Source organism: Sapajus apella, unplaced genomic scaffold, assembly GCF_009761245.1.
Source record: "Sapajus apella isolate SASKATOON/1434 unplaced genomic scaffold, GSC_monkey_1.0 scaffold24, whole genome shotgun sequence".
In the NCBI taxonomy this organism is placed as follows: Eukaryota; Metazoa; Chordata; class Mammalia; order Primates; family Cebidae; genus Sapajus; species Sapajus apella.
In genome coordinates this window covers 21,651,847-21,660,660 of record NW_022436964.1, presented here as the reverse complement: position 1 = coordinate 21,660,660, position 8,814 = coordinate 21,651,847, and positions in this window count along the sequence as shown.

Genomic DNA, 8,814 nt, shown 5'->3' with positions numbered 1-8,814 from the left:
AGATTCTTCTGTATGCCCTCCTAGTCTATTTAACTATATGGAGAGCTCTAGGGAAGATGTGAAGACCATGTGTTGAAGATGGCAGAGCCATTGTCTGTCTGAATCCTTGAATGGCTACGTGGAGAAAACTGCCTGCCTAAGTGAGTATTTACTCTGTCTCTCTGTTTATATGAATTTTACTCCATGCCTAGACACAACATATGTATCCTTTTACCAACTCATATATGCTGTTAACAATGTGATAGGCCCTATTTTAAATTTTTGCGTGTATTAACTCATGTGATTATCCTAACAACTCTCTGAGTCAGACATATAGATGAAGAAATAGAGATACAGAAAAGTTAAGTAACTTATAAAAGGTCAGATAAACTGGAAGCTGCAGAGCCAGAATTCAAACCCAGATATACTAACCTTGAAGTCCATGTTCTTAATCAGGCTACTATTTACACTCTTTGTTTATGTAGGTATAAAACAACAAACTAACTAAATAAACCAAACCTTAGTTTTTTCCAACACTTTAACAAAAAGAGATAGGAAGAGATAAGATTGTGGTGGGGGGTGTAGATCTGGGGATAAGGGTGAGAAAAAGAGCTTGACTGATGACTTGTCAAGATATCATCAGCATAGTGAAGAAACTAACTCATTTATTTGTCTCAGTTAGCTTGACAAATACATGTACCACAGTCCAAAAAAATGTCAGGAAACACAGTTCTAGAGGATCTTTCAATCTTTGAATCAGCTGAATGATCTAACTAAATACATTTACAAAAATTAGTCCCACTGCCAATGTAACGTTTGATGATACGTCAGACATGAATCCCAGACCCTGCCAGATATCCCGCATATATAGGACTTCCCCATACCATTATCTTGTCATCTTTGTGGTTCCAATGGAGTGTTAATTATACTAAATTAGGGCCTAGTGGAGCAAGGGAGTTCTTGTAAGGCAGGGGTTGTTAAAGTGTGGCCTGCGGGCCAAATCTAATTTTCGTAAATAAAGTTTTATTGGAATACAGTCACATTCATTTGTATTGTACTGTGCATGACTGCTTTTGCACCATGAGGGAAGAATTGATTATAATACTCCACTGCTAATCTGCAGGAGTTACTAAGACCCCCAAGTGGATGCCTAAAACTGTATATGGTATCAAACTCTATACAAACCGTGTTTTTTCCTATGCATATATACCTATTTGTTCAGGGAGATATCCAATACATAAAATAAGTGGTAAAAGTATACTTTCATATGTGTGGAAATATAGATAAACAAATTCAGAGAAAAGATAAAGTTTAGTTTATACATTAGGCATAGTAAGAAATTAACAACGATTACTACTAAGAAATAGAACAATTCAGATGCAGTGGCTCATGTCTATAATTCCAGCCCTTTGGGAGGCCAAGGTGTGCGGATTACTTGAGCCTAGGAGTTCAAGATCAGCTTGGGCAACACAGTGAGACAGAATTTTTTTAAAAAAGAATAATTATAACAATGCACTGTAGTAAAGTTATATGAACATGGTCTCTTTCTCTCTTTCTTCTTCTCACAATTACTTATATTACTGTACAGATGAGGGGAAGACTACTGTAACTGTGACAGAGACCACATGGCCCACAAAGCCTCATATATTTACTACCACCTCTGTTATAAGGAACTAGGGAGAAGGAATGACAAGGGATGGGTTGGAGTCTGGTTGTGAACATCTTGAATGGGGAGGCCAAGGTGTTCGAACTTTGTCCATCAGTCACAGTGAAGCTACCTAGGCCCCCTGACCAAGAAAGTGCTGTCAGCTGTCATGACAGCAGTGTGTTTAAGGAGGATTGTACTGGCTTCATTATACATGTTGAGAAAATGGGACCAAAAACAGGAGGCAGGGACCACAGTTAGGAGGTGGCTGTAGTTATTCTAAGAGAGGTGATTAGAGTTTGGAGCAGACACTGTTGATTATCCACCAGCATTCAGACCCCATCTCCTATGGTAACAAAACGCTGATTTTGTTCAGGTGTCCTTTCCCATATGACTCAGGGAAAGATGGTTTCATCCCTGGCTGCAGGGTAAATCCTTACCAACAACTGTCTTAAAGATGAGTATGTGACCTGACTCTGGCCAGTGAAATGTGAGGTGTGGTCTGCTGGGTGTAACCTGGAACTGCCAAGCTATCTTGCTGCCAGCTTGGGTATAGATTCATCAGTAGGGTAGGGCAAAGAGGATTGCAGAGAAGCAGGGACAGGGCCATCCTACCTGTATATATAGATATATGTTTGTTTTATGTGATAATGATCTTTCTTATTGCTTAAGCCGGTATGAACATCCCATATGACTTTTGAAAGAGAACAGTAACAATAAATTCACAAAAAAGGAACTGGCACAAATGATTCTATAAAAGGAGATTCAGTCAATATTATAGCTGCACTGTGGGGAAGAGGGAGGAGTAAAAGATTGTTCTAAGGTTTTAGCTCTTGTGACTGGGAATTTGATCAGCTGTTAACAGAAGTGGGGACATGTTGGGGATTGCCATCGTCTCTGTTTTGCCTGATAAGTGAGCTAATCTGAAGCCAACAGACATCCCAACAGGGAATCTGCTTTGCATACTGCTACATGACTCTACTCCTAACGTGACCATGAGAGAGATCATCTGAACTGCTACAACACTGTAGCTGTGGGCAAACATTCTAGGAAGGCTCAGTTATATGCACTATTCATTTTTTTAATTACAGATGTCTAATAAACATCTATATACATTGTATTTGTATTTCCAGTGGAAAAGACATAAGGTTTTATAGTAATTATCAGGTTGAAATAAAATTACCTCCTTCTTGAATTCAAATACCCATGTAATTTTAGTAAGGTTGGAGACTCTTTTTGAAAAATCAAAAGACACTGAATTTATAGTTAAAAAAATTCTAAGTCTACAGTAAATGTAATTTAATTTTTTTTTATTAAAAAAATGGTAAATTCTTTATTCCGCTGTTTTTAATGATAATACACAAGGAAGGGAAAATATCCAATACCTAAAATACAAGTGTACTTTTATACTTGTGGAAAGACAGATAACAAATTCAAAGAAAAGACAGAGACTTGGGTGAGGGTGGAAAGGGAAAGCAGTGAGATATAGAGGTTATCTTTTTTTTTTTTCCAGCAGTGTCTTACTCTGTCGCCCAGGCTGGAGTACAGTGGTGCAATTTCCGCTCATTGCAGCCTCAACAGCCCAGGCTCAAGCAATTCTCCCACCTCAGCTTCCCAAGTAGCTGGGATTACTGGCACATACCACCATGTCTGGCTAATTTTTTTATTTTTTGTAGAGATGGGATTTTGCCATGATACTTAGGCTGGCCTCGAACTCCTGCTTGCCTTGGCCTCCTGAAGTGCTGGGTTTACAGGCATGAGCCACTGCACCCAGCCGAGGTTGTCTTTATTATGCATTGCATAGATACCCACAGGATGGATGCCTTGTTGGGTGCAATGGGATGGGTAGGGCTGCAGGTGAAGAATCACAACTTGAAGTGTTGTCACAGCCCCAAGAAGGAAGATTCAAACTCATTACTACTGCTTTAGCAAAAATTTCTAGACATAAAAAACAAATTGGCTGATCAATGTAATGGAACAGATTCCATAAACAGATATAGACATGTAGATAGGTAGATAGACATAGGTATAGATATAGTTAACTGGTTTGTGAGAAAGGTGACACTGCAGTACAGTGCGGGGAAGGATGGTCTTTTCAGTAAATGGTGTAGGGACAATTGGATGTCCATATAAACATGTATTTTAACTCCTATCTCACACCATATGCAAAAAAAAAAATTCCAGAAGGATTATAGATCCAAATGTGAAAAATGAAACTATAGGGATTTAGAGGAAAACATGAAAGAAATCTTCATGACCTTGGAGTAGGCAAACTTTGCTTACACAGGACACACAAAAAGTGCTAGCCATGAGGAAAAACATTGGTAAATTGAACTATATAAAGTAAGAACTTCAGTTCCTCAAAAGACTCCGTTAAGATAGAGAACAGGCAACCTACAGAATAGAAGAGATTTTCAGTTTACATCACTGACAAAAGGCTTGTATCTAGAATGCATTAGGAATTTCTACACAATCAAAAAGACAGACAACCTAATTTTTAAAAGTGGGCAAACCACATGAAAAGACACTTCATAAAACTTTATTGTCAAATGGCCAATAAACATATGAAAGTGAGCTTGACTCCATTAGTCATCAGTCATGCAAATTAAAACCAAAATGTGATATCTCTGCATACTCACCTAAAATGAAAGAGGCAGAAAATATTGGGAAAAATGGAAGGCAACTGGAACTCCTATACCCTGCTGATGGGAATGCAAATTGGTACAGTTTCCAGCAATCCTATACTATGACCTAGAAATTCTTTTCTTATGTATATTCCAAGAATTCAGCAATTGTACCATCAGATGTATACCAAACAGAAAAAGAGTTCAAAGATTAATTGAAAGACATATACTAGAATGTCTACAGCACTACTAGTCAGATTAGCCCCCATTGCCTAGAAAAGCAAACAAACAAAAGCCAGGCAAACAAACATCAGACTGCTTCTGGAGTTGTCCAACCCGGGAAAGTATCGGCTTACTATACTGTTCCAGTACTGTCAGATTTTAAAATCCCTTCATTCACATGACTCATAATTATTTAGTGATAGCATAGTGAGGGGTGTAACAGCAAACTGTGAAGTCAAACTGTGCTCGCACTCTGGGGCCATAACTTATTAGTAGCATGACTTTGGCCTAGTTACCTAAACTTTCTGTGGCTCAGCTTCTTTCGTCTGTCAGAAGAAGATGACAGTAACTTTCCTCATAGCGTTATTGGGAAGGCTACATGAATTAGTAAATGTAAATAACTCAGAACACTGTCTGACATGTAATGTATACTAATACATACATATCATAGCTAATACTCTTTGTTTTTTTTTGTTTTTTTTTTTTTTTTTTTGGGACGGAGTTTCACTCATGTTACCCAGGCTGGAGTGCAATGGCGCGATCTCGGCTCACCGCAACCTCCGCCTCCTGGGTTCAGGCAATTCTCCTGCCTCAGCCTCCTGGGTAGCTGGGATTACAGGCATACGCCACCATGCCCAGCTAATTTTTTGTATTTTAGTAGAGACGGGGTTTCACCATATTGACCAGGATGGTCTCGATCTCTTGACCTCGTGATCCACCCGCCTCGGCCTCCCAAAGTGCTGGGATTACAGGCTTGAGCCACCGCGCCCGGCAATACTCTTTGTTAAATCTCTTCCACATGTTCTAGTGCTGTGGTATAGCACTGGGACAGATGGATCTACAAAAATACCACACTTGAATTAGAACCACTGAGGCACCAAACCACATGAACTAACTTAACAAAGGTTTGATAAAATATAATTCAAGTATTAGAGAGTGCAAAGGTTGAGTTCAAGCTGCCCTAGTTATTTTCTGACACTTTAATGTTTGGTGTCTGTATTTATGACAAACATGGTAATATGTGTCTTTTGTATTGTTTTGTTTTGTTTTTGGAGGAGGAACTCATGCCTGTAAATCATGATAATACGTTTTAATCTTCATGTTTTTAAGGGCAGGGTACATGTCTGGGTCATATCTGTATTCTCCATAATGCCTAGTGGATACAGTAGGCACTACTCTAAGTTAGTTACCATTTATGGTGATGTTCACCTCCGAAAAATTAGAAACCAAGGCAGTAGGTCATTGTTTTTATATGTCTTATTTTAAATTTGACTAAAGAATAGAAATATTTGAGTTATAAAAAGAATTACTTTCCACTGGAAAGCGGTTTGTTTGAAATTAGCAAAAGTGAGAAGCATCTTTCTCAAAAGCAAAACAAAACATAGCTTATCCAAAATAAATATTTACAAATTGCCCATAAGCAAGTTATGTTACGACGTAAGTAACTTCAGCTTTACAGTAGCTAAATATTTACTAATGTGAGAGACCTGGATGACTCAAAAAGGAACTGATGCTGGAATTTTAAATGTGTAATTTGAAAAGGAAAATAAGTTCTAGTTAACTTTGACATTAAGAAAAGTTCCAAAATTATTAAGCTTATCAATTTATATATTCAAGCTGGTACAACTCTAATTCATAATTATTTTTATATTTAAGATAAATAGAAAACCTATACACTTTAACTTTTAAAGTATTTTTAATTAAAAAATACAATTTTAATAGTAAATGAAATTTTTAATTAAAACAGGAATTTTTAAAGTAAACAGGTTCAGTGAAGTTAAATTACATCTAAGAAGACTGGAACTTGGGTTTGGCTGACTCTGGGTCTTCAGGGCAGTTTCCTATTCTTCCCAAATACATGCACATTTTTTGACTTCTGTACAGTTAGTTTGTTTTCCTTTCATAGTCCTAGAATGAAGCCACTCTTAAAGCAGTGTTTCCTGGCATGTACAGATAGTTCTTTTCTATTTTGTGTGTGTGTGTGTGTGTGTGTGTGTGTACGTGTGTGTGTACTTTGCAATTTTCTCCTATATGCCTGAATCACTGTAATCAAGTTTTTAAGTCCCCAAAGACCTTCAGTGTCCTAGAGAGAGGCTTTTTGATCTCATATATATTATCATTCATAACTTACCCCAAGATTCCTAAGTCTTCTATTGGTAGAAAGAAGAGATGGTTTACACATGAAGACCTGGCATAAGATACTTGCTCAATAATAAATGGTAAATAACATGATTAAATTAATAATAAAATCCTACCATTGACAACTGCTTCATTTGTCAAACTTTAACTTCTTTTAAAATGGAAATAATTTTGGAAATGTTTAAATTATAATAGGAGTAAGTTGGTTTGTTGTATCAATTTTCTTGAAACTTTGAAAGCCTGGGAAGGGAAAAATTCTAAAAACAGGATGTATCCATCTTCACAGATTTGATCAAATATATCAATAGAACAAAAGTTAATTTTGAATTTCTCAGCTTTAAAATAGTTAAATAAATAAAAGAGTTAAGTAAATAAAGACATAAATACATATCTACACTGCTATGTTTATTGCAGCACTATTCACAGTAGTTAAGCAATGGAATCAACTTAAGCGTCCATCAATAGATGAATGGATAAAGAAAAGGTGGTATATAAGCCAGGTGCATTAGTGCATGCCTATGTTCCCAGCTACTCTGGAGGGTGTGGTGGGAGGACTGGTTGAGCCTAGGGGTTCAAAGCCAGCCTGGGCAACATAGCAAGACTCCTCGATCTCTTAAAAAAGAAAATGTGGTACACACACACACATACACACACACACACACAAATAGTATTCAGCCATAAAAAATGAAATTCTGTCATCTGTGGTAACATGGATAAAACTAGAAGATAATTATGTTAAGTGAAATAGACAGGCAAAGAAAGACAAATACTAAATTATCTCACTCATCTGGAATTTTAAAAAGTTGATCTCACAGAAGTAGAAAGTGAAATAGTGGTTACCAGAGGCTGGAGAGGGTTGGGGTAATGGGGAGGGGAGATTAGTAGCGTCGGTCAACAGGCACAAACTTATAGTTAGACAGAAGGAATAAGTTCTGGTGTTTTATTGCGTAGTAAGGTGATATGGTTTTGCTCTGTGTTCCCACACAACTCTCATCTAAAATTGTGATGCCCACATGTCGAAGGAGAGACCTATAATCCCTACGTGTTGAGGGAGGGAGGTGATTGAATCATGGGGAGGGGGGGTTCCCCTGTGCTGTTCTTGTGATAGTGACTGAATTCACACAAAATCTGATGGTTTCATAAGGGGCTCTTCCCCCTTTGCTCTCTCTCCTCCTGCCACCTTGCAAAGAAGGTGCGTTCTTCTCCTTCTACCATGATTGTAAGTTTCCTGAGGCCTCCCTAACTATGCAGAACTTTGAGTCAATTAAACCTCTTTCCTTTATAAATTACCTAGTCTCAGGTAGTATCTTTATAGCAATGTGAAAATGGACTAATACATAGGGTGACTATGGTAAACAATATTATATTATAAAACTCAAAATAACTAGGAGAGAAGATTTTGAATGTTCTCACCACAAATAAATTATAACTGTTTGAGGAGATGAATATGCTAATTAACCTGATCTGATCATTACACAATGTGTACTTCTATCAAAACATTACACTGTACCCCATACATGTGTCAATTAAAAAGAAAATATAACTTTAAAATATAGATTAGGCCCACTTGTGGCAGACAGTCACATGCTTGTAAAAGGCACTAGAGTAAAAGTTTAATAAAAATGTATGGAACATTTTCGTATAAAGTTTTCTGTAATACAGACCTCTCAAATATCACAAAATTTCCATACCACCACGGTAAGCCAAGAAGAGTGGTTCTCCATATCCTTTCCTGATTAGGAAGGTGAGATATCTTGATGTCTAGCACCCATTTTAATTGCTTTGACTGCCCAAGGACTAGCATAAATAATGTATCATCATTACTAAAAACATCTAAAGGCCAGGCGCAGTGGCTCAGGCCTGGAATCCCAGCACTTTGGGAGGATCACTTGAGATCAGGTGTTAGAGATCAGCCTGGCCAACATAGTGAAACCCTATCTCCACTAAAAATACCAAATTAGCTGGGCGTGGTGGCAGGTGCCTGTAACCCCAGCTACTCAGGGTGCTGAGGCAGGAGAATCGCTTGAACCCGGAGGTAGAGGTTGCATTGAGCTGAGATGGTGCCATTGCACTCCAGCCTGGGTGACAAGTGAAACTCTGTCTCAAAAACAAACAAATAAACAAAAACATCTAGAGTCAAACATATATTCTTAGAAATACCCATTATAATCCTTTAAGAGTATCTGATTCAGACAAGTGATAAAG